The following is a 27124-nucleotide window of genomic DNA, read 5'->3' as shown; positions in this document are numbered from 1 at the left end:
CAAAAAGCCTGAGGGCAGGAACCCATATAGGTGCTTTTGTGTGGCCCTTGTGCATATTTTTATACCTGACACACACAGATTTCTCAGTAAAAAATCACTAACTGGGTCTTCTGACCCTTTCTCTTTTATGCTTATCTTCCTGGCTTGTCCTCTTAGCCACCGCATTTCACTTCTGTTTTTCCCAGCTGCCTAGGTGGCCCAGGCTGGTGGCGCCTGCACCACTGTGTAAGGATGTTGGATGCACCCAGGTTTAGGAGATTTCTGATTCCTAGTTTTCTAGGAGCTGTGTGTGCTCTGTGCTCAGTCACTTCAGTCGTGTCCAACTCTTTGTGACCCTCCTGGACCATAGCCCACCAGGCTCCTCTGTCCGTGGGATTCTGCAAGCAAGAATACTGGAGTAGGTTGCCATGCCCTCCTCTAGGGGATCTTCCTGACCCAGGAATCGAACCCATGTCTCCTGCATTGCAGGCAGATTCTTTACTGCTGAGTCACCAGGGAAGCCCTCCTAGGAGCCAGGAAATTACTGAGTGACCACCTGGGTACCACACCTGATAGGACTAACTCTGGGCCAGTCCGAATCCTTTGGTTTGATGTGAGATGGCAAGAAAGAGGAGCTAATCTCTGGGTTATAAAAAGTTGCCTCAGCAAAAGCTGTTATGGGGCCAATCGGATCCACACATAAAAAATTCAATCACAAAATCATAAGTGCTGGTTAACTTCCAACAACATAGCTGTTAACAGTACTGTTGATGCTTTCATTTGGGGAGAAATCTGAACCATTTAAATGTGCTTTGATGACATACCAAGGGTAACTTTACATAAATGTTTTTCACTATAAATATGGGTCCTGCTTAGGATCAATTCTCATCAGTATGTTGGAAAGCAATTTCAGTAAGTACTTTGCTTAATCAATTCGTATCTGCTCATTGACCTTCGGGGTTCTGTGCAAGTCCCTTCATGCAGTGTGCTCTGCAATTCTCTGTCTCTTCAGATAGCATATTTCACAATATTTGTACATGGCTTTGATACCCAATCAGTGCAATCATCTGTTCCCTCCTTTCAACTGCTTCCCTTGCCTGGGGAGGTGAGGGCCGAGTGGCACCTCTGCCACATGTGTGTTAGAGAATACTTGTTTACTATATCCCTAAAAATCCAGAGAACTAAGAAGACAGTGGGCATTCTGGGATAATAAAAATAATGAGGAAAAAAAAATTATCAGCTTGTTTATACAATTATGTAAATGATGAGCACTTATACATGGCTGATTCCTCAATTATTCATGGTTTGAAGCTCTTGAAAATTCAATTAAACTAAATAACCTTTTCTTCAGCACTTATTCTGGGCAAGGTAGCATAATTTGAGGAAGGGGAGACAAAGGCACAATTTGGTAAGGAAAGCAGAGAAATACTCAGATGACTATAGCACAAGTTGAGTGAGGACAATAAGAAAAGCACAGTAGGTGCCCGGAGGGTTTCAAGCTGGAAGAGCGACCATCTGTTTGGGTGGATCCAAAACAGGATTCGTGGAGGATGGAGGACTTTGTGCTAGCATCTCTGCTCCGTCCCCAGGGCCACTCTTTAAGTTCAGGTCTCTCTCCTACTTCTCTGGATGATGAGAGCAGCTTCATGTCTGATTTCCCCCTTCTGATTGCTGCTTCCAATGATCTTCCCGAAAGGCAGTCTCAGTACTACCTCACTCCCTGGCTTCCACCCCAGCATGGTCCACAAGAAAGAGTTACAGTTTCTCAGGATCTCGTATCTAAGACTAAGTGTCTGTCACGCTCTGTAGCCTCAACACAGAGCATGTCTGGCTGTCTACTTGTCGTGCAACAGCTTCAGTCACCTTGCCCACGGTACTCCTTCTATCCGGACGGTCCCCCACTTTTCTCATTTTCTCTTCTCCCTGCCTGGGTTCCTCATCTGTCTAGAGAGCTCCTATGGCATGTTCTTTGCCGCTCCCTGCCCCCAAGATACTGCTGATGATTCCCATCCCGCTTGACTGTGGTACCCAGCACACCTACACACTTTGTAATTTGACAGGGAGGGATAGCCTGTTTGCCTGCTTTGTAAGAGTGTGTCCTCCTTGTGGTCAGGATCCGGACTGGGAGTGACACATAGTATGTGCTCCAAGATCATTTACTGAATTCTCTTGAATCTGTTGCTTGGGGCGGAGGGTAGGATGCACCAGTTTCCATGAGATTAAAGAGTGACAGTATGGTGAGATGTGAAGGTAGAATATTTTTTTCACAGAGTCTGGGATAAAAGAAAAAGATAATCATGAAATCAAGGAAAAGCTGTCTTTGTTTGCTGGTGTGACTGCAGACCAAGTCTGGTTTATAAGCAGAAGGGGAAGAACTGGCAGAAAGCGAGAGGAAATGTGATTGAGGCAATGACTGGATGAAGGCTCTGGAGGAGGTGGTGGAAGGGGACTAAGCGTTCTATGGAAGAGTTAGTCTTGGCAAGGAGCAAGGACACTCTCTGTCCAGAGACACAGGACAAAGCAAGTCAGGGAGGATGACTTGCAGAGGCCTTCTAGGAAGGAGAGGAGCAAAGGCAAGTGATGCTCTTCTTATGTGGCCCCAGGATTAGCATGGGTCCACATGTATGGATGTGAGAGTTGGACCATAAAGAAGACTAAGTGCTGAAGAATTGATGCTTTTGAACTGTGGTGCTGGAGAACACTCTTGAGAGTCCCCTGGACACTAAGGAGATCAAACCAGTCAGTCCTAAAGGATATCAACCCTGAATATTCATTGGGAGGACTGATGCTGAAGCTGATGCTCCAATATTTTGGCCACGTGATGGGAAGCACTGACTCATTGGAAAAGACCTTGATGCTGGGAAAGATTGAGGGCAAGAAGAGAAGGGATGGCAGAAGATGAGATGATTCACGGCATCACTGACACGGTGGACATGAGTTTGGGCAAACTCCGGGAGATGATGAAGGACAGGGAAGCCTGGTGTGCTGCAGTCCATGGGGTTGCAAAGAGCTGGACATGACTTAGCAACTGAACAACAACAGCAGCCTTAGCAAAAGGAGAGGTGAGCTGGAGGGTAAATGGCAAGTGGACACACCCAACATCAGTACATTTTGCCCACGTAAACTGCAAAACTTTGAGAGAAAACACAAATATTCAAAGTATATTAATGAGCAGTGGCCTCTTAGATACTATGTTTTTTATGAAAGTTTATCACCATTGAATGGGGTGCTTAGTTTGCTCTGGAGCAGGACTGAAGTTGGAGGCTCCGGGGAGACACCTCTGACACAACACTCCGCCCTCCCCTGTGCAGAGCAGCATGGAAGCCCAGGTGAGCTCTGTCCTGCCCGAGGCTTATCCAAGGTTTAGGAGACAAATACATGCCTGGAGTCCTGCTGAGCTGCTCCTCTTCATCTCCATTTTGACTAGGCAGCTGGAGCAGCCATTTGTGTTCAAATTGCAGTTTTTGTTTGAATCTACTCAAGCCACAGTTTACATGGATTACAGGTCTTTTCCTCCTGAAACTCCCTCATGGCCCCTAAAGGCTGAGTGAGTTTGGGATTCTTAGGACCTGAGCTGGAGAAGGGTTCACTCACTTTGAAATTCTTAGCTTCACTTTGGAAACACACATGTGTGCCTGCTAAGTCACTTCAGTCATGTCCAACTCTTTGCAACCTCATGGACTATAGCCCACCAGGCTCATCTGTCCAAGGGATTCTCCAGGCAAGAATACTAGAGTGGGTTGCCATGCCTTCCTCCAGGGCATCTTCCCAACTCAGGGATCAAACCCACAACTCTTATGTGTCCTGCATTGGCAGGTGGATTCTTTACCACTAGCACCACCAGGGAAGCCCTCAGGGAAGCAGGGAAGAAGGTTTTTTTCCCACTGGAATGCAAAGGCAAGGTTTAAGCTCAAGGTTTAGCTTCTTCAGAAAGGACATAAGAGCAGAAGGGAGCTTACATTCAGAGCACTTCTAGGTTGACTACCTCCATCAAAAGTGCAAGCTGTGATTGTAAGAGCCTTCAACTTTCATCCTAAGGCCACCCATGGGTCTGGTTTGTTTGGGGAAAGATGAGTGGGGGAAGACAACTCAGTTGTTGTTTATCTGTCTGTAAGAATACATTTATCTCAGGACTTCCCTAGTGGTCCAGTGGCAGGGACTCCACGCTCCCAGTGCAGGGAGCCCAGGGTTTGATCCCTACTCAGGGAACTAAGAGCTCACATGTCGCAACTGAAGATCCTGCATGCCGCAACTAAAAAGAAAGAAAGAAAGAAAAAGATCCCAACTGCCACAATTAAGACCCTGCACAGCCACCTAAATAAATAAATTTTTTTTTAAAAAAAGAAGACTACAATTATCTCAACACAGAGCCATCTGCTCCAGTTCACCTTGGGTTGGTTTCCCACTCCACCCGCCCCCATTCTGTTTTTAACTTTTTCTAAAACTTACAGAAGAGTGTTAAATTGGATGGCAATCATATCCTTCCGAACGCTAAACCCACCTAAGAGAGTTACGGGGGCGCAGAACGTGTGAACCAAGAAGAAAGATTTATACCTCTGACCATTTTATATTAGTCTCAGCAGAAAGTCAGGTATTAACATCAATACTGAATTAAATGGCCAAATAGTAGTTGCTCAATAAAACTTTGTTACCTGGAATTGGAAGCTATCAAAGTGTGGGAGTACAGAGAGTTTTCCCATAAATTATTGCACATAGATTATAATCCCATCCTTATAATTCGGTGCCTAGTCCCTAACTTGGGGCTTCCCAAGTTAGGTAACTCAGCTGGTAATTAATCCGCCTGCAATGCAGGAGACCACGGTTCAATTCCTGGGTCAGGAAGATCCCCTGGAGAAGGGATAGGCTGCCTATTCTAGTATTCTTGGGCTTTCCTGGTGGCTCAGACGGTAAAGAATCCACCTGCAATGTGGGAGACCTTGGTTCGATCCCTGGGTTGGGAAGATCCCATGGAAGAGGGCAGGGCAACTCACTCCAGTATTCTTCTGGCCTGGAGAATCCCCATGGAGAGAGGAGCCTGGCGGGCTACAGTTCATAGGGTCACACAGTCAGACACAACTGCGTGACTAATCAAGCACAAATCCCTAACAAGTCCCTAAACATTTTCCTTGAAAATGCATAATCATGGACATGCATCTCCACACAGAATCCTAGTCCTTTAGAGACGAAAAAGTCCTCATAGATGCATACAATGCCAGGATCAGGTTGCAGGAAAATGTGGGAGAATGTGGTTCTTCAAATCCTGACTGTGGTCGGGAGCCGTCATGAAGCTGGGAGCTCAGCTCCCCAAATATCACATTTATCTCAATTTGGCAAGAAGCTGAAAGCCTATCTGGGGCCATTTAAATTCTAATGTTATTAAGGGCTCATCTAATCAGCTTTTAAAATAAGCTGCTTTCAAATGCATGGGGAATGAAGGTGGGGCGGCCGCAGGCTGAGTAAGACAGTTCACACCAGCCTGGTGAAGGCACCTCTGTTCCAACTGACCTTCCTGTTTGGTAACTTCTGCAATTCCAATACCAAACCGTGCTGGGGAGCAAATTTGGAAGTACATGGGGGATGGGGCTAATCTGGACAATCCATACTCTCCTGTGAGGTCAGTTGTATAAATGGGGGACTTCCCTGGTGGTCCAGTGGTTAAGAAATCTGCCTTCCAATGCAGGGGACTCAGATTCAATCCCTGTTCAGGGACCTAAGATCCCACATGCCCACATGCCATGGGGCAAATAAGCCCCCGGGTACCACTGAGCCCACACACCACAACTAGGGAGAAGCCTGGGTGTTGCAATGAAAATTCTGTGTGCTGCCATAAGACCCAATGCAGCCAAATAAATGAATAAATAAATATTTTTAAAATCATATGCATGTGACAAGTCTTGGCAGAGAGACTGGCCTCTGTGTCGGGAGATGGCTTTCAGATTTAATCAACAGAGCAGCCGGTGCTTCTGAGAACTATCTCTGGATACTGCTTCCCATAGACTTCTGAGAAGTCCCACCCTCGGGGTCCAGCAGGATCCAACTCCTCTGCCTGGAACCATCACACTTAGCTGGCCCTCACACCCAAGCCGTAGCTTGACTCTCCCTGGACCCAGGAAAAACTGAGTTTAACCCTGCATGTTTATGGCTCTGAGTTTTTCCTGAACAAACCTTAGCAGTTTTGTGAACGAATAGAGAAGAGAAGGTGGGTGGGTGTATTGTCACTGTTTTGTATAATAAAAAAAAGAGCCATCCCTCTTTGAAAAGTTCCCAGTTCGGTGTACCAAGTCTGAGTGCCAAGAAAAGCTATTAAAGGAGCGAAATATTCATCGTGCCTGTCAACTCCGTGAATCCTGAGAGCCTTCTCCCATGGACCATTTTTTAGAGGTTATTATTTCAACCTGAAAATTCTTTAGACATATATATGTGGTATGAAAAAGGAATTAGGAAAGCTTTTAAATTAAAAGAAATAAAACGACAGATTTTTCCTCTAGCTATATAAATAGTTATGGATAGAGATAAAGAGATGGATATTCTTTCATAATACTTTATTAGTGGTTTTGGAACTCCAGAAATGTTAGAGTCAGGCTGGTGAATAATTTAGCACTGGTTCCTGCAGGCTCAGAGCATGCATGGCTGGGTTGGGGAGCAAGTCTAGCCTCTTGGAGGGGCTGAGCGCAGTCACACACTTATGACCAACTATGTTTTGAAATGCATTTCTGAAATATTTTATAAGATGTCAAAACCTTGGTGCCCAGTTTCTCCAGCTCTTTCTGAGGTAGCATAAAGCCCCGGGGAGCTGGTACTCTTGACCACCTTGTGGCAGGAAGTCTGTCTCTCAGACTGTTATTGCAGTGACAAGAAGTCTCAAATGCTGGGAATATGCAGTCCCAACTGAAAGCCTCAGACTGGCCATTGCAATGATGGATGGTTAAAGGTTTACAGAAAACGGTACCTTTAGTGATGGTGTCCTTGGCGTTTTCTGTTTTCCACGCGGTCTTTAATCCTAATGCCCAAAGAGGCCTGTTCTGTGCAATAACGATGATACGGCCACCTGAAACAGAAACAGGGGAGGGCAGAAATACGTTTATGGCTTTAAAATAAGGAACTTGTGTTTCCCTTTCCATCTCAACTGCCACATCTCCATTTCAAAAAACTTGGAGGTATAATGTGGGTTTCTAAAGAAAACTGTTATTTATTGTTATTTTTTTCCTCTTCAGAGAGTTCTCTTTACTTCATTAGTTTTCTTTCATTCATTCTCATAGCTTTGCAATGAAGTAGCAAATATTTAAGGTCAAAATTCTACAGAAGGCTTATATATCCAGCTTTGTGTTTTATGTAGCAAATCCCTTCTGAGATGTTTAAATGTGGCTGTGGTTACAGGCTTAGATGATCTGATTATGACAAATGCTTGACACTTCCTCTAGAAAATCTCTCATCCCCCCTAAATCATCCCCCCGAAACCTGAGTCCCTCTCATGTTCTTCATGTCCGGGACACTCAGCGCCTTGCTAGGCAGAGAGGTCACCTCTCATCATAAGTTTCTTCATTTGTGTTGTTCTCACTCTGAACTCTCAAATCCTCAAGGGCAAATTCTCTGTTCCTATCACAGAGCTAGCACAGAAACTTCCAATAAGTAAGTACTCTTTAAGGAAATGAATGCATTACAGCCATTTTCTCTGGTTCGAACCACAACCAATAGACCAGCAACACCTCTTGCAAGTGGGAAGCTTCTGTGTCAGCAATTTGTCAATTTCTTCCACCAGGGTTAGGGGAATTCCCTAGTGGTCCAGTGGTTAAGACAGTGCTCTCACTGCCAGGGGCCTGGGTTCAATTCTTGGTTGGGGAATTAAAAGTCCCACAAGTTGTGCTGCACAGTCAAAAAAAAATTTTTTTTATATAATTAAAAATTAAACAGATTCTCTCTGCAAAATTTAGACCAGTCACTCTCTGCCCCCTACACAGTCCCCATGCATCATCCCACAGTCCATCAGTTCAGTTCAGTCGCTCAGTCGTGTCCGACTCTTTGTGACCCTATGGACTGCAGCATGCCAGGCTTCCCTGTCCATCACCAACTCCCAGAGTTTACTCAAACTCATGTCCATTGAGTCAGTGATGCCATCCAGCCATCTCATCCTCTGTCTTCCCCTTCTCCTCCTGCCCTCAATCTTTCCTTTCCCAGCATCAGGGTCTTTTCCAGTCAGTCAGTTCTTCGCATCAGGTGACCAAGGTATTGGAGGCTCAGCTTCAGCATCAGTCCTTCCAATGAATATTCAGGACTGATTTCCTTTAGGATGGACTGGTTGGATTTCCTTGCAGTCCAACAGACACTCAAGAGTCTCTCCAACACCACAGTTCAAAAGCATCAATTCTTTGGCACTCAGCTTTCTTTATAGTCCAACTCTCACATCCTTACATGACTACTGGAAAAACCATAGCTTCGACTAGGTGGACTTTTGTCGGCAAAGTAATGTCTCCGCTTTTTAATATGCTGTCTAGATGGTCATAGCTTTTCTTCCAAGGAGTAAGGGTCTTTTAATTTAATGGCTGCAATCACCATCTGCAGTGATTTTGGAGCCCTAAAATTAAAGTCTGTCACTGTTCCCATCCTTTCTCCATCCATTTGCCATGGAGTGATGGGACCGGATGCCATGATTTTATTTTTCTGAATGTTGAGTTTAAAGCCAATTTTTTCACTCTCCTCTTTCACTATTATTAAGAGGCTCTTTAGTTCTTCTTTGCTTTCTGCCATAAGGGTGGTGTCACCTGTGTATCTGAGGTTACTGATGTTTCTCCAGGCAATCTTGATTCCAGCTTGGGCTTCATCCAGCCCAGAGTTTCTCATGATGTACTCTGCATATAAGTTAAATAAGGAGGGTAACAATATACAGGCTTGACAAACTACTTTCCCAATTTGGAACCAGTCTATTGTTCCATATATAGTTCTAACTGTTTCTTCCTGATCTGCATACAGATTTCTCAAGAGGCAGGTCAGGTGGTCTGATATTACCATCTCTTTAAGAATTTTTCACAGCTTGTTGTGATCCACACAGTCAAAAGCTTTGACATAGTCAATAAAGCAGAAGTAGATGTTTTTCTGGAATTTTCTTGCTTTTTCGATAATCCAGCAGATGTTGGCAATTTGATCTCTGGTTCCTCTGCCTTTTCTAAATCCAGATTGAATATCTGGAAGTTCACAGTTCATGTACTGTTGAAGCCTGGCTTGTAGAATTTTGAGCATTACTTTGCTAGTGTGTGACATGAGTATAATTGTGCGGTAGTTTGAGGATTCTTTGGCATTGCCTTTCTTTGGGGTTGGAATGAAAACTAACATTTTCCAGTCCTGTGGCCACTGCTGAGTTTTCCAAATTTGCTGGTATATTGAGTGCAGCACTTTCACAGCATCATCTTTTAGGATTTGAAATAGCTCAACTGGAATTCCATCACCTCCACTAGCTTTGTTCACAGTGATGCTTTCTAAGGCCCACTTGACTTCACATTCCAGGATGTCTGGCTCCAGGTGAGTGGTCACACCATAGTGATCATCCAGATCATGAAGATCCCTTTTGTATAGTTCCTCTGTGTGTTCTTGCCACCTCCTCCTAATATCTTCTGCTTCTGTTAGGTCCATACCATCTCTGGCCTTTATTGAGCCCATCCTTGCATGACATATTCCCTTGGTAACTCTAATTTTCTTGAAGAGACCTCTAGTCTTTCCCATTCTATTGTTTTCCTCTATTTCTTTACACTGATCAGTGAGGAAGGCTTTCTTATCTCTCCCTGCTATTCTTTGGAACTCTGCATACAAATGAGTATATCTTTCCTTTTCTCCTTTGCTTTTTGCTTCTCTTCTTCTCACCGTTATTTGTAAGGCTTCCTCAGACAGCCGTTTTGTGTTTTTGTGTTTCTTTTTCTTGGGGATGGTCTTGATCCCTGCCTCCTGTACAATGTTACGAACCTCTGTCTGTAGTTTTTCAGGCACTCTGTCTATCAGATCTAATCCCTTGAGTCTATTTCTCACTTCCACTGTATAATCATAAGGGATTAGATTTAGGTCATACCTGAATGGTCTAGTGGTTTTCCCAACTTTCTTCAATTTCAGTCTGAATTTGGCATTAAGGAGTTCATGATGTGAGCCACAGTCAGCTCCTAGTCTTATTTTTGTTGACTGTATACAGCTTCTCCATCTTTGGCTGCAAAGAATATAATCAATCTGATTTCAGTATTGACAACCTAGTGATGTCCATGTGTAGAGTCTTCTCTTGTGTTGTTGGAAGTGGGTGTTTGCTATGACCAGTGCATTCTCTTGGCAAAACTCTATTAGCCTTAGTCCTGCTTCATTCTGTACTCTAAGGCCAAACTTGCCTGCTACTCCAGGTATTTCTTGACTTCCTACTTATGCATTCCAGTCCTCCATAATAAAAAGGACATCTTTTTGGGGTGTTAGTTCTAGAAGGTCTTGTAACCACAATCCATAGCCGGATGATTATGCCTTCAAGGACATGCTTCCAACAAAACCCTTCTGAGCCTTCTCTAAAGTGGACACTGAGCTTCCGGGATTTCATTTACAGGTGCCTAAAGAGACTACTTAAAAATCAAGTAGCACCGGGAGAGGAAGGAGCAGACCTTTGACTAAGGTGTAGGCTTGCTCTTCCAAGTTGCTCCTGAATGAATGAACCTTCTCTGGATGACCCCATGGAACTTTAGAATTGGAGGAAAGATCATTTAGCTCTGGAAGGTCAGAAAGGTTTCATCTCTGGAGAGTCCTCCAGAATATCAGCAGGGCAGTGTTTGCCTGGAGAATGGAGCTGGGATGGATTCTGAGCTGCATCACTGGGAAAAATAGTGGTCATCAAGAGATCACCAGTGCCCAGGGTGGGGAACTGTTGGAGGTGACTTGAATACCAGGTACTTTTCTTCCTCTGATTCAAACTAGCTGCTCACCAAATGGAAGCATTGCAGATCCTTAGGGCAGGGTAATTTGGATAGTGGCTGTCCCAAATCCTAAAGGAGATCAGTCCTGGGTGTTCATTGGAAGGACTGATGCTGAAGTTGAAACTCCAATACTTTGGCCACCTGATGCGAAGAGCTGACTCATTGGAAAAGACCCTGATGCTGGGAAAGATTGAGGGCAGGAGGAGAAGGGGACTGCAGGTGATGAGATGGTTGGATGGCATCACCGATTCAATGGACGTGAGTTTGGGTAAACTCCAGGAGTTGGTGATGGACAGGGAGGCCTGGCATGCTGTGGTTCATGGGATCGCAAAGAATCGGATACGACTGAGTGACTGAACTGTCCCAAATTTGCAGGCTATTTTATTGGCAGATAGCTCTGATGTTAGGAAAATCTCTGCTTCCATGGAATTAAACTCCCTCTCCTTTTTACTTTACCCTTTGACTCTTTATTTCTCATCTTATCTGTGAGGTGGTGATGTCACTCTTAGAAGGAATACAATCTCTTTTGAACCAACTAAGTCAAAAGTCATGATAAGTGTTGGCGAAGTCCTCTTCAGTCTAGTTCATTCACTTTGATACCTTCAATTCAGCTTCTATTTTATCAATATTATTATTTCTTGACTAGATATAGACACAGTCACTCATTCATACAACTCACATATATTTGTTTATTGTATTTTAACTATCTTTATTGATAATCTTGAAAATATGAAAGTGATAATTGCTCATTGTAATAAGTGAGTCCATATGAAGATGTACACAGGGGAAGTTAATAATTTACCCCTAGCCTCAGCCCCTTGATGTAACATATTATTTTATTTTTTTTAAGTTTTTTCTTTTTTAAAAATTTATTTATTTTTTAATTGAAGGATAATTGCTTTACAGAATTTTGTTGTTTTCTGTCAAATGTCAACATGAATCAGCCATAGGTATACATATATCCTCTCCCTTTCGAACCTCCCTCCCAACTCCCCCCCATCCCACCCGTCTAGGTTGACACAGAGCCCATGTTTGAGTTTCCTGAGCCATACAGCAAATTCCCATCTTCTATTAAATTACATTTGACTTACCATGTTTCAGGTGTATAGCAAAGTGATTCAATTATACATATATGTGTGTGTATATATATAGATATATATCTTTCAGATTATTTTTCATTATAGGTTATTACATGATATTAAATATAGCCCCCTGTGCTATAAAGTAGGTCCTTGTTTCTTATCTACCTTATATATAATAATATGTATCTATTAATCCCAAATTCCCAGTCTATCCTTCCCCCATTTTTCCCCTTTGATAACCATAGTTTGTTTTCTATGTCTGTGAGTCAGTTTCTGTTATGTAAACAAGTGCATTTGTATCATAGTTTTAGATTCCACGTACAAGTGATATCATATGATATTTGCCTTTATCTGACTTACTTCACTTAGTATGATCATCTCTAAGTCCCCCCATGTTGCTACAAATGGCATCATTTCTTGGTATAACATTTTCATAGACTAGCACCTATCCTTCCATACTGTTGTCAGTTCAGTTTCCAGGAAACAGGATGAGACAGGATAAACACTCTGCAGGTTTATCGGGGCAACTCTTACGGGTAATACGGGAAGTTGAATTGGCCAGAAGGACCTCTGGAGCTGTCCTGCATTGAGAAGGGACAGGTCTTTGGGCCCCACCAGTCTCTGGGGGTGGACTGCCCCTGGGGAGAGGGCAGGCACAGCCTTAGGCAAAGCAGCTCCTTTGGCGGAGGTCAACAACAGAGAGGAACTCAGCTGTGAGCCGTCAGCAGCCAAGGCTCCCATCAGCTGCGGGGCTGAGTGTCTCAGCTGGGTGATGCCTCGCAGCGCCCAGAGTATACGTCCTCCTTGTGCTTATTTAAACCCAATTATGCATATTCATACGGACAGATGGGATGCTTTTGTTTATAGTTTTTACTGAAATTCTCTGCAACTTGTTTTGACTTAAGCAGATCATCATTTCCCCCCAAATTTATTTATGCACACATATATGTACTTTTATAAAAAGATCTTAGTCTACATCTAGGCTTTTTTAGTTCAGTCCCCTTATTTTTTTCCTCAGTTATTTACCTCTCTCTACCTCTTTTTCTTCCCCCACTGTTTGTACTATATCACCCCCCTAGGCTGAAAGCATGGGATGTAGACTTTCATGCTTTCCTTCATGTGTGTAACCACATGTATACATATCTGAATAGGGACAGACATCCTGATATGGCATTTTGGTCATTGGCAGCAACTATTTATTAAGAGCCTTCTGGGGACTTCCCTGGTGGTCCAGTGGTTAGGAATCTGCCTGCCAGCGCAGGGGACATGGGTTTGATCCCTAGTCTGGGAAGATCCTACATGCCTCAGGGTAAGTTCGTATGCCATGACTACTGAAGCCCACGCACCTACAGCCCATGCTCCTAAACAAGAGAAGCCACTGCAATGAGAAGCCTTTGCACTGCAATGAAGAGCAGCAACTAAGACCCAGCACAACCAAAAATAAATTAAAAAAAAAAGGGGGGGGTGGCTTCTGAATGCCTGGCCCTGCATCAGGCACTGGATATACAAGGGGACAGAGCCTCTGACCTCAAAGAGGTCCTGCCCATCAGGGACAGAAACCCAGAACTGTCAGTTCCAACAGAGGGGAGTTCACTTATGAAGACACAGAGTTATTTGGAGAATTAGAACTAGAAGGTGGGGCTCCCGTGTTCTTGTCCCACGTTCTTTTCCTTTTAAAAAATGGCACTTAAAAAAAAAAAAAGGTTTTAAACTGTGGGCTGAGCAATGGCCACATTGAATTCCAGCCAGGGTGTGCTGATCTTCCTGAAGTCGTGCTGAAACCTGCTCTGTTGGAGAAGTTCTAGCGAGCCTAACATATTGGACCCTTTGATAGAATTATATATGACTTCACGAACAGATCCATTTAATTTGAAGATATCGCACAAAGACCTTATCTTGGAGTAGATTTTCATGTACCTGGTGATAAGGAAAAGGATTCTTACAACAGAAATACGTGCTGGCGTGTCTCCACGTGGACCATCATTCCTGTGCTCACAGGTTGCAGAGACAAAGCTGTGAGCAGAGACAAATATCCAGCACAGGGTTCATGGTCCCAGTTCCGTTTAGTCTACACACTTCCAGGAAGGCCTGAGGACAGAGGCGGTGGAACCACAGGAGATGCACGGAAGACTAAAGAGCACGATGACCTGGCCCCATGCTGGGAGCACTGCACTGGGAGCACAGTGGCCATGGGGACAGCCACTTCAGCAAATTGATGTGTTCTTCCTGCCCATTCTCTCTGCCCATCATTTACCTGCACTTACCCTCTTAGCACCCAGCATTTCTCCCACAGCCATTCTCTGAAGTCAACTTGTAACAGCTCATCTTTGAAAAAACAACAACCATTTTTCCTATGAAATTTGTCCAAGAGATATGCATTATATAGATTTTTCCTCCTCAAATTCTGACCCCTCTGACACTCGATGTGAGTCCAAGAATCCAAGAGGCTGGGCTTTGACTTTATCTTGTGGGCTCCAGCCCCTGATGGTACAGTCAGGACCCATGAGCCAGACAGTCCAGAGACTGCAGCTAGGAAACCCCGTTGACCCCAATCACAAACTTTCTCCAAAGCCCTGTGTTTTTCCCCTTTTGGGAGAGGTGAATCATGGGCAGAAGGAAGATACCATCAGGCCAGGCGAGACAGAGTTCCAAAACCTGTAGAGGTTTCAGACTTCACAGCAAAAGTCCATTTTGTTTTATTATTTGTTTGTTTGACTGTGCCAGGTCTTAGTTGCAGCATGTGGGATCTAGTTCCCTGACCAGGGATTGGACCAGGACCCCCTGCACTGCGAGCACGGAGTCTTAACCACTAGACCCCCAGGGAAGTCCCCAAAAGTCCATTTTGATATTCAGCATAAACTCTCTTACTTGAATGGTTTTGGTTGGTTTACTGCAGATTGCTGGAGATGTTCCAGGAATAGCCACGAGATTGCAAGGATGCTGATCAGCTCTAGACAGACTATCCAACATGCTAAATTATTGTTAGTTCATGTCTTTTCTCAATTCTCACAGCAGTCAGTTGCTTAAAATGGATCAGATTATGATCCAACAAACTGTTCCTAGTCATTTTAATGAGAAAATGGGAAATTTGGGCAACTAATGGTGATGTATGTGTGTGCTAAGTTGCTTCAGTTGAGTCCGACTCTTTGCGACTTCACAGACCATAGACTGCCAGGCTCCTCTGTCCATGGGATTCTCCAGGCAAGAATACTGGAGTGGGTTGCCATGCCCTCCTGCAGGGGATCCTCCCAACCCAAGGATCAAACCCACATATCTGGTAGTGAAGGTAGACCCTTTACCACTGAGCCACCAAGAAGCCCATTGGCAATCTGAACTATATTTAACTCTTAAACTCACTTATTTGGGGCTCTTATATTCAGGCATACAAATGTGAATCTTTCTTAGAAGGGTTTTTCTGGCCCACTGTTAATGGCAAATTCAGTGAGCTGTGAAAAGTTCATGCATGCTCAATTCATAGGCTATTACTGCATAACAAAATACCCCCAAATTCAGTAGCTAAAAAACAATAAACATTTACCATCTTTTGGTTTCTGCAGATCAGGAACTCAGAAGCGATTTATCTGGCAGGCTCTGGCCCAGAATCTTTCATGAAGCTCCCTTTAGGATGTTGACCAGGGCTATAGTCATCTGAAGACTTGCTAGGGCTGGAGGACTGGATTCTAAGATGGTTCATGTATGTGATCTGGTTGTTGCAGAAGGCCTCCCCACTTAAGCGTCTGCTGGGCTGCTTGAGTATCCTCACAACATGGTGGCTGGCTTCCCCCAGATCAAGCTACCCAAGAGAAAGCCAAGTGGAAGGAGCAGGGTCTTGGATGACCTGCCTTATTAGCATTTCTGCAACACCCTACTGGTTACATGGATCAGCCCTAGTCAATGTGGGAGGAGACAACATACGGGTTATGAATGCTAGAAAGCAAGGATTAATTGGGGGTTATCCTGAAGATCAGCAACCACAAATGCCTTTTGCCTTCATTATGGTAAAGACCTGGAAGCAAACAATTCTGTTTCTTGGGACTTCCCTGGTGGTACAGTGACTAGGAATCGGCCTGCCGATGCAGAAGTCATGGGATTGGTCCCTGATCTGGGAAGACGGCACATGCCTCGGGGCAACTAAACCCATTTGCCACAACTACTGAGTCCACATGCCACAACTGTACTGAAGCCCTTGAAACCGTGTTCTGCAGCAAGAGAAGCCATGTCAGTGAGAAGTCAGCTCACTGCAACAAAGAGTAGGTCCTGCTCTCTGCGACTAGAGAAAGTCTGCTCACAGCAACAAAGACCCAGCACAGCCAAAAATAAATACATAAAAATTTTTAAAAGCATTACAATTTTTTTGTGTGTGTGTCTTGTATCTCCACAGAACAACAAATGAAAAGCCATGAAATTCAGCTTAAATTCTAGCTCTCACCTGCTCCACACTTTTGGAAAAGATATGTATATAATCCCTCTAAGCACACATTTTCTGATCTGTAAAATGGGAATAATGATATTCCCCATTGTGAGGATTAACATAGATAATATGTGTCAAGGGCTGAGCTTGGTGTATGAAAAAAGGTAGGAATTCAAAACATATTCATTCTCCTTCTCCCTTTCCCCCTTATCCTCTCTCCCAGGGCTCTCCTGTACCACCTAAACAATGTGATTAAATGACTCCATCTCAGAGTCAGCCCTCTCACCCCCAACCCCCTTGCATCAATGGTTTCCAAACCAAAGGAGAGGCTGGAGGTTTCTTCTTCCCCGAGGAAGATTTGCTGAGGTTTCATAAAGTCAGGATGTATGAGAGACACTGCAGTTCTTTCATATCTTAATTAGCAATTAATTAAGTGAAGGTGCGGGTGTATGGAATATCTGACAGACAGGCTCCATAATTATCTTTTATCATTATTACTAATGGAAAATATGGTCAGGGTGGTTCAAGTTTCCCCAGAATTTCAGGTTTAATTGAATGACCCAGTGGAGGATCGAAATGAACAAACTGCCCTTTCCACATTGTTTTATTAAAAACATTTTGAAATTTGGCAGTGCCTTGAACTCAGGAGCTTTACTGGCCTGTTATCTTGGGCTGTGATCTCTAACTAAGCTTAGAGGAAGGAGGGTGTGTGCCCTCAGGGTTGCAGGGTCCCTGCAGGGAAGCCCACAATCGCATTCTGAAGACTATGCAGGTAGCATTTCATTAAGACCCTCCTCTCCTCCCCTATGGAAGGTCTCTGTTTGAAAGTCAGAAAAGGACACTGGTCTAAGGACTGAGCTGGCAAAGAGAAGAGAGATGCTTTTCTAAGAGAACCTCTAGCGATATTGACCCCAGGGTCGCAAAGGCTCCACCTAAGAGGGACTGCAAGACCCTAACTTGGTGATGCTGTCACAACCTCATGGTCACATAGGAGGGCTGGCAAGTGGGGAACCAGAAACTGGTCACTGCTTGGAGGGCTCGTGGGGCTGAGTTCTCTGGGGGATCTTGGAAAAAGGAAGCTAAGGCCCGGCCTCCTCTGTGTTCTGACCCCACACATGGTGGATTCTCCACGGGTGTTGTTTTCACCAAGTCTAGGCAAGCCATTCCAAGGCTTCAGCCTTCTAGAGTTAACCTGGGACAGCTGGACGTGTGTCAGACTACTCTTTCACCCCAGAGAGAGCTGGGCGGTATTGCCACAGGACAGCATTTGGGGCGACAGAACATCCTTCTCTGGCCACACATGTGTGTTTCTATGGATTGCATAATATCTCCTAGATTCAGCGCCACCTCATTATCATTATTTCTCAATAGGCTGTTTGGATGAGCCCTCGAGCTCTGCCTGCATGTGTCAGGGATCTGATCTGAACATCTGGCAAGTTTTGAGTAGAGTCGGTTGGTATCCTTCATCAAGTGGGTAATTTCCATTACAATTCACGGTTCTGACGTGAGATAATTCATCAGGTCTAACAAGAGATCTGAGATCAGTGGGACAGCTCTGAGTGGGGCTGGGAGGTTCTGGCATATCCCCTTAGCTTCCAGGGCCCCCAACTCTGTTTCTTGATACTTCACTCTATCTTTGGGTGATTGTCCTGCAAAGATCAAGGGTTCCTTTGCCATCATTGGGCTTCATATAATTTCTGGACTGCAACTGTGATGCTTTGGGTTGTTTCTTTACTGACCATTCAGTTATTAGACTGAGTGAAATAGCAGTCTAATAACTCTAGGTGGGGCAGATTCAGTGCATGAAACATGGATTAGCAATGAGCTTCACTGTCTTGAAAGTCAAATTACTGGGACTTTCCTGGTGGTCCAGTGGTTAAGAATCCACCTTTCAATGTAGGGGATGTGGGTTTGATCCCTGATTGGGGAGCTGAGATTCCACATGTCTTGGGGCAACTAAGCCTGGGCATCTCAACCACTGAGCCCACACACCAAAACTAGAGAGAGAAGCCCACACTCTTCAGTGAAGATTCTGTGCACCACAACTAAGACCCACTGCAGCCAAAAATAAAATAATTCATTAATTTGAAAAAAAAAAACACAAAAAAGTCAAACAACTATACCAAGTGTTAGCATATTTTGATTTCTGGGTCATATTTTTAAATGTCCTCTGTCTTCTCCCATTTAATCTATATTTCTTAACTTTTTGACTATGTTTACATTTTTCTTTGGTAATGAGAAAATCTATCTTATTCTAAAATTTTAGAAAGTATGCTTATAACTTACTTGATCAAGTGTTACAGCAACGGTTCTTAGCCTGGGGTCCACAGAGAGTCCATGTAACTTAGATGGAAAGAAATTACCTCTTTATTTCTACCAACTGCTAACAAAAATATAACAATTCCTCTAATTTTGAATGTAGGCAACCAGTCATAGCAATATTAACAGTAGCTATAGTCTTGTCACCCATAGAAATCACTGATTTTTTTATATCTATTACAGTTGTTGCAGATATGTTGAAATATTGTTTAGGCTTATTGCTACTTCAAAATTACAATAGTTATTTGACTTGCCAGCAGATCTTGTTATTTACTATGTTAATAAAGACACACATATATTACCATACAGCAAATTTTTTTTTTTAGTATCTGATAACTGCATTTTAATAAAAATGCAGTTTCCTCTGTAATCCTATGTATTTTATTTTCTACAGTTAGACCATAATTCTGAGAAGGAGTTCATATGCATCACCAGACTGCCAAGGAGGTCTATGACCAAAAAATAAGTAAGAAAAAAGATGTTAATTGGCCCAGGCTTAGAAGCAGAACTGGGAAACTGGCTTGCATTGAGATCACTGTGGTCCAGGCCTAGGGCTTTCTGTGCATTGCCTGCTGAATTGTCCCTAAAAGCCTATGAGGAAAGCACTGCTGTTATACCCATTTTACAGACAGGAAATTGCCAAATTAAGAGGTAACTGACTTGCTTAAGGTCACTCAGCTTTTAAGTGGCAGAGCCAATTTGAGTTCAGACAGGCAGGATGCATCTGACCGCCTTTACCTTGCCTCAAGTGCCCCAATGGGTCCATATTGAATGCACTACCTTATGTGTTTGTGTGCCCTACCCCCAACCCAAGCCAAATGGAAATTTGTTGCCTGGAAGATTGATAAGGTGTGTTTGACCTTCCCAATTACAGTGCAAATACCTCAAGGGCAGGGGCAGGGTCACTTTATTTATCCCTCCAAAGTCCCCAGGGTAGTGGAATTAAAGAATAATATTCCAGGGACTTTCCTGGTGGTCCAGTGATTAAGACTCTGTACTTCCACTGTAGGGGGCCATCCTGGTTGAAAAATTGAAAAAAAAATAATTCCAAGCAGTGAATTGATTAGCAAATATTGTAGAATTTCAGCCATCGCAGGCCATCCATGCCCCTCAACTCACGTTGCAACCTCACTCGGTTGTTGTTGTTTAGTTGCTAAGTTGTGTCTGACTCTTTTGTGACCCCATGGACTGTAACCAACCAGGTTCCTCTGTCCATGGGATTTCCCAGGCAAGAATACTGGAGTGGGTTGCCATTTCCTTCTCCAGGGGATCTTCCTGACCCAGGGATGAAACTCACATCTTCTACCTTGGCAGGCGAATTCTTTACCATGGAGCCACCAGGGAAGCCGATAATCATGGGATGTTCTTGGCCAAGCTGACTGTTCTTGTTCTGAGGTCTCCTCTCCAGCATGTGCTATGCCTCTTCCCTGCTCTACATTCCATCCCCACCTCTTCTGCCTCATAAGGGCACTGGAAGTTCTGGTGCTCAAAGCCTGACAGAGACAAATGCTTTATTACCCGGAGGACTGAAATGCATGGTTATTAAGTGATCACCAAACTTGGAATGCCACGCTGGAAGGGCGCCCCTTTGGAGAGTGCTTAACTGGGACCTAATTGCATTTGCTAGACATCAATCACCAGGGTAATTTCCTGTCTTAAGACATGTGCTCTCCTCCACAAAAGAAACCAAAAATGGGGTCAAAAAAGGAAAGAGAAAGCTTTATATCTAAGGGCAGTCCTGGCCCTTTCTTCGTCTGATAGATAGCACAGCCTAGCCTGGGTATGAACAGAGGTGAATATTTCTTCTCTCCTCTAAATGGCTCCTGTGGGACAGGTAATTGGCTATGCTGGTGCTTGGCAGGCAAAGGCCAAACACTCAGGGCCAGAGGCTGAATGTAATTTTTCTGATGGCAGGCGGCTCTCAGGTCATCCTCAAAGACCACCAGTTTCCTCTCAAAGGACCTGACCCCAGGGACACATCTTCACAACCAGCCCAGGAATCCCTGTCTTCTCTGTACGTGTTTAGTTTTAATTTGGTCAATACCATCATCTCCCTTGGATCTGCAGTTAAGGGGGATTGGTTGCTAGAGCGATAAAAGATCAATTTTCCAGGCATTTGATGAAGGGCTCTCCTTTAGGTCTAGTTGGGCTGCAAGCCAAACCCCAGAAGCTTCCTCATCAGCCAACACAAGTGAGGAGGGCACAGATTCAGACTCTGAGTAGAAGACACAGCTTGTACTCAAGTCCCTCTCCCAGGGCAGGGACCCAGTCAGGCATCTCAGTTGGCCAGCTGCTCCAGCCTGTATACTGGGCAGGGGAACAGCTGGGGAATCACCCAGTCAGACAGGAAGTGGATTAAAACCAAGGGTCAGTGTTAATCCGGTAAAGACACCATTGTCATCTGGGGTGGGATAATTGTTTTGGCTGGGGCAAGGGGTGAAACTGTCCAAGGTCACAATCTGGAGAAGTAGAATATTTAAGAAATCTCTGCTAGAGCAAAACAGTGGCGGCAAAGCTAGAGGTCAAGAGCTTAGTGCATGCAGGAACAACCCAGGAGGTTGGGTACAAGGCCAGAACAATGCAAATGAGGCCCATGGGGCCACATGGGTCAGGAGTGTCCAATCTAGCTGTGCTCAGATGCTGGTCCTGTGGGAACTGGAAAGAGGGCTATAGAATTGGAGCGGAGAGAGTGGCCCTGTGTGTGATGACTAGGCCACTGTCCCTTGGAGCTTGAGTAGAATCTCCACCTTAGCATGACCTGTAGAGGTAACGTGGTTTAAACCAGTATGGAGGAATTTTGATGGTAGGTTAACATGAGGTGGTGGTGGTTTAGTCACTAAGTCGTATCCAACTCTTTGCGACCCCATGGACTGTGGCCCGCCAGGCTCTTCTGTCCATGGGATTCTCCAGGCAAGAATACTGGAGTGTATTGCCATTTCCTTCTCTAGAGGATCTTCCTAACCCAGGGATTGAACCCGGATCTCCTGCATTGCAGGCAGACTCTTTACCGACTGAGCTACAAGGGAAGCCCTGGAAAATGAAGGTTTCTTTTCTCTCATTGGCATCTGAGTCTTCAAAACATAAACTTTTATCCTGGTACAACCAAAGGTCATTGTCTAGTTATAGCACACTGCTACTATTTTGGATTAGTGGATTCTTCTTTGGGAGAGACTGTCCATGGTACTTCAGCCTCCATACACCCCCAGACTCCATGCACCCCCAGCCTCCCTGCACTGCCAGCCTCTATGCACCCTAAGCTGTAATGCCTTCCACCCAGCACTGTGACCACCAGACACACAGTTCCAAAAATCCCTGAGATAGGAGGGAGGAGGGGAAGCAGGAAAGAGGAGGAAGAGCCACTTCTTAACCCAGTTTCTCTGGGCCAGCAGAGAGGTTACCAATTTCAGAGATGTTGGACTTTTACTCAGAAGCCTGAGGCAAAGTCTTGGGAGCCTCCTCAAACCCTCAGATTACAATTTCATCAGGGTTGGCCCATCCCCCAAGTTGTGTTTTTCAAGGCAAGGCCATTTTCATGGGCCAAGAGGAAAGAATGCTTTCATCATTGTCACCCATTAACATCTATGTTCGGACTGACATTGAGATACTTGAAGGCACAAAGAGTGACTTTTTCATCTCGTCTACCCAGGGAGGGCCTGAGGAATATGACGGTCTAGCTTTAAGAAAGCCAGGGAGATGCTCCCAAACAAAACCCCACTCAGCTTTCTACATTGTACTCATCTGCTTGCACCCTGCCTTGTGAAAAGAAAAAAAAGAATTACTGATCATTTATTATCTGCCAGAATTAAAAATCGCTGAATAAGAAATGGTTCCTGCTTTCCAGAAAGGGGCTCACAGTCCATGGGGGAGACACACTTATGCATATAAAGAGATATTCCCACAGGGCTTTCGTGTCTGGAGTCTAAAGGAGGCGTGTACCTGAGCAAAGCACCCAGGTACCCCAAGCATGGAATCAGAGAAGGCTCACAGCCAAGAGGAATCAGATGAAGATGGGAGCACCAAGCCTCAGAAATGGGAAAGAGAATCCCTTTCTGGAAATGGAGAACCAGTCGTATGGAGACCTGGTGCCTCCTAAATCTTTACCTGAGATCCATTTCCTCAGAGTGAGGCTGAGGAGAAACACAGGTCCTCTCAAACTCACACCAAAGCCTTATAGAAACCTCATAGTTCTTTCAGAATGTGTCAGAGCCAAGAAGGCCCATCCTTAGGCTGGGCAGTTGTTTATTAAATATGATTGGGAGGTCTTCACAAAACCCTCCCTATTTCCCAAACTCAGATTTCCACCACTGGATTGACACCGTTGTGTTACTATTTGCCCTTCCTCAGAGATATCAGCTTTTTAAATGAGAGCATAAGTCACTCACATTGTAGTATGAATTAATCTCATCAGCTGTTGGTCCTGGACACCTACAGAAGAGAGAGCTAAAGATTGCCATGTGTGCTATGTACTTAGTTGCTTAGTCATGTCCAACTCTTTGCGACTCCATGGACTGTAGCCCACCAGGCTCCTCTGTCCATGGGGATTCTCCAGGCAAGAATATTGAAATGGGTTGCCATGCCCTCCTCCAGGGGATCTTCCCAACCCAGGGATCGAACCCAGGTCTCCAACACTGCAGGCAGATTCTTTGCCATCTGAGCTACCAGGGAAGCCCAAAGATTGCCACAGAAGACATCAAAAGTATAACAGGAGTATGGCAAGGCCATCAAAGCAGAGACAAAGGAGAGAAATGAAATCTACTTTACACTTTCTGTGTTTTGATAAAAAAGACAGCAAAGGAGGCACCATCTGGTGAATGGATCTCTTATATAGAGTGGGGAGGGAGCTGAAACTGTTTGGTTTTTGTTTTTTGCTTTTGTAGTCAGACCACATTATTGCCATGGCAATTTCCTCTTCATCTAGTCCTCCTCCTCATCACACTGAGCAGGGCCACCTCGATAACAGAGGCTCCACGTGACCTTCCTCATTCAGAAGGTGTGGGCTATTCCAGACTGTCTGTGGGAGAAACCTCAGGTGGCCTTTACCTCTCTCTGCACAGGGGTTGCCCTCCTGAGGCATCACTGATCACATCCCTGTATTGCAGGAAGGAGGACCCCTTCCAGGGTCCGAGAGTGGGCCCTCGGAAATGTATTGTCTGAGGAGACACACGTGGTGACAAAGCAAGAGCTTTTATTAGGAAGGGGTGGAGAGCAGGGTCTCCAAGATTATTGGAGACCAGAGGACTGCTCTGCCACATCGCTCACAGTCTCACAGTTTTTGGTGATGGGGTTAGTTTCCGGGTTGTCTCTGGCCAATCATTCTGACTCAGGGTCCTTTCTGTTGGCATGTGCATCTTTCAGCCAAGATGGAGTCCAGTGCAAGGGTTTCTGGGAGGTTTGGCAGGACATATCATCTCTCCTCCTTCCTCCTTTTGGCCCCTTCCAGATTCTGCTGGGTTAGTTTTAGTCATACAATGGACTGGCATGTCCTCACTCCTTTTGGACCCTCCCAAATTCTCCCAGTTTGTTTTTGGTGAAACTACCACATTCTTTATTGGTACTTCCCTCCTGTTGTGAGATAACTCAGACAAGTGATTATCATGCCTGGCCAAGGTGGGTGATTTTTTTTCACCAACAGTTCTCTAACACTAGGACAAAATGAATGGGAAAGATAATCTTCTAGAATCATTCAGCTCCAGGGGTTGACCGAAATCTTTGAATGGCGATGCCAGAAATACCAGAATCTAGGGGTAAAAGCTGTTCAGTTTCTTACATTGGTCAGGATCACTGTCAAGTTACCCAAAGCAGGTCATACTGGCCTCAAGAGAGCTGATGGCTCAGAACAGAGCCTAGCTCTTAGCACTGTCTGCTGGGACAGCTGATCCTTCCTGCCAATGACCCCAGCCTGGAGTCACAGCGTTTAGCCTCTTTGGATGGCAAGCAAGTACCTCAGCCTAGCCCTGCAAATGCAAAACTGGAAATTTATCTTCTTTACCTTTCTTCACCGCATGTTTGTTCTAGTCCAGCAATCACTTCAATCCACTGTTTCTCCCCATCCCCATAGCTATTCACTTTGTCCAGGGTCCTAGCATCATGTGTATGCTTTATTCCCTCCTTCCTCTTTTCCTCCCTCTCCCCCTTCTCCATCCTCTTCCTCCAACACTTTCTCTGCTCCCCTTCCTCCTTTCTTCATCATCATTTGGTTTCCTGCCTCCACTCTCAGCCTGCTTCCAATCCAGTCTTCATTCTGCTCTTAGGACATTTCTGCATGCATGCTAAGTCCCTTCAGTCGTGTCCGACTCTTTGTGACCCCATGGACTATAGCCCACCAGCCTCATCTGTCCACAGAATTCTCCAGGCAAGAATACTAGAGTGAGTTGTCATGCCCTCCTCCAGGGGATCTTCTCAACCCAGGGATTGAACCCACATCTAATAGATCTCCTGCACTGGCAGGTGGGTTCTTTACCACTGGAGCCACCTGGGAAGCCCCAGGATGTTTCTAAAGTAAAACTACTCAGGTCATTTCCCTTGTTAAACCTTTCAAGGTCTCAGGTGTGCCATCAAGGTGTTCATGATCCGATCCTGCCCTGACCTCTACTCTTGTTGCTACCCTCCTCTGACTGCTCCCCGTCCTCCAACCAAGCTCAACTACTTGCACTTTCCCAATTTCCAAGCTCTCACTCTCTGGGCCTTTACATGTACTGGTCCACCTGCCTGGTTAATAGTTATCTTCTTGGATCATCTCCTCCAGGAAGACCTCCTGACACTGCAGGGATGGTGTAGGTACCGTTCCGTCCATCTCCTTTCCCGTACACTGTGAACGCTCATAATAACCTTTACATAGAAGTCGGCATGGTCTCAGCACCTGGCTTTGTGCTTGGTGTGCAGAGGAGGGTCAGTTAGCGTCAAGCCACAGCGGGAACACTCAGAGGTCCCTACAGCTCCCTGCACCTACAGCTTGGAGAACTCGATTCACTAAGTAAAGGGGAAATGCCCATGTGAAACACTGCGGTATGCCGCTAGCAACTGCATGCAGAGGGAAAACAAACAAGTGATTAAGTAATGGCAGGCAAGTATTTCCCTAAGAGTCCTATCCAAATAAAATAACAGGAAAAGTGCTTTTCAGTACTGATTAACCGCAGCTGAGAATTAAAGATCATTTGTAACAAATCATTACAGTCAACTGATTAAAAATGAATGAGTTTGTACAACGAACCATTACTGAATCTGAAAAAAAAAAAAAAAGACAGTTAAAGCACATTAACTCAAGACTTCCAACCTGTGTGTTGCTGCCCGAGGCTGATTTGCTATTTACGCCAAAGTGGCACCAAATCTGGAGAAAGAGCAGGACTCTGAGTGTGAGTTCACAAACCCCACGCCGGCTCTGTGAGGTCAATAAAACCTCTCTGAACTTCTGGTTTGGCTACTGAGAAAATGGAGATGATTAGACCATATCATGTGGTGTGAAACTGAACCATATGAAATTGCCAACAGTTGACTGTATTTAACCTACAGAAATGGCAATTTCATATGGTTCAACCTATTATTTTTGTGAGGATCAAAATGAAATAAACAGGAAGATGCTCCACACATGCGAGGTTTGCTGGAAGTATCTCCCAGCACCAGTGCAGGACTGTGACAACTGGCAGCAGCGTGATGTTCACCTGGGGCAAATCCCAGAAACAGTGAGCCTCCTCGTTTGCATTAATAGCATTAGGTTGGAGAAAGAGGGAAGAGAAAGACTAAAAGAGATGAAAAAAGTCCTCCAACTCCCAACCCAGGCCCTCCCTTCCTCCCACAAGGACATTATGCCCCATCCCTGCTCTTATTTTATTTGTAAGTATAAGCTTTATTTCACTGTAAGTTTACAGTTTCCCTGTAAACTATTCCCAGGTGGCGCTAGCAGTAAAGACCCTGCCTACTACTGTAGGAGACAAAGGAGCTGTGGATCCGGTCCCTGGGTCCTGAAGATCTCCTGAAGGAGGGCACAGCAGCCCACTCCAGTATTCTTCCCTGGAGAATCCCATGGACAGAAAAGTCTGGCAGGATACAGTCCATAGGGTTGCAAAGAGTCAGACATGACTGAAGCGACTTAATATGCGTGTCCTTGTACTGGGGAAACCTCTGCTCCTAAGTCATGAACAAGAAAAGGGTCCTAATATATGTTTAGTTAAGTAAACAGTCGAACAAATGAAGGAGTTCTCAAAACCCACCAGGCCTATTGCCTGTCCTGTCATCTCTGGCAGAGCCCTAGTAGGTGTGAAATAAAATTCATATTTTATGGTGAGACAAGAAAACTTCCTCTGCCGTTTGGCCTGCTCTCTCCCCACACTGTGCATTGTGTATCTGCAGGATGCATTGATCCACTGCCCCCATCAGCAGGAATACCTGCTCAGTCATAAAGAGCAGCA

General features: G+C 44.8%; 1 protein-coding gene across 1 annotated transcript in view; it reads right to left on the bottom strand.

Annotated features, from left to right (window-relative positions):
- Nucleotides 1-27124, bottom strand: part of TNR (tenascin R) — a 473470-nt gene that overhangs the window by 217770 nt on the left and 228576 nt on the right. The window contains exon 2 of the mRNA XM_070474046.1: nt 6929-7027. The gene's annotated coding sequence lies outside the window, so the exon portion shown is untranslated. The remainder of the gene's footprint in view (nt 1-6928; nt 7028-27124) is intronic.

Source organism: Odocoileus virginianus, chromosome 11 (assembly GCF_023699985.2).
Source record: "Odocoileus virginianus isolate 20LAN1187 ecotype Illinois chromosome 11, Ovbor_1.2, whole genome shotgun sequence".
Lineage (NCBI taxonomy): Eukaryota > Metazoa > Chordata > Mammalia > Artiodactyla > Cervidae > Odocoileus > Odocoileus virginianus.
Note: the sequence above shows the minus strand (reverse complement) of the source record. Positions and strands in the feature narration are given on the sequence as shown.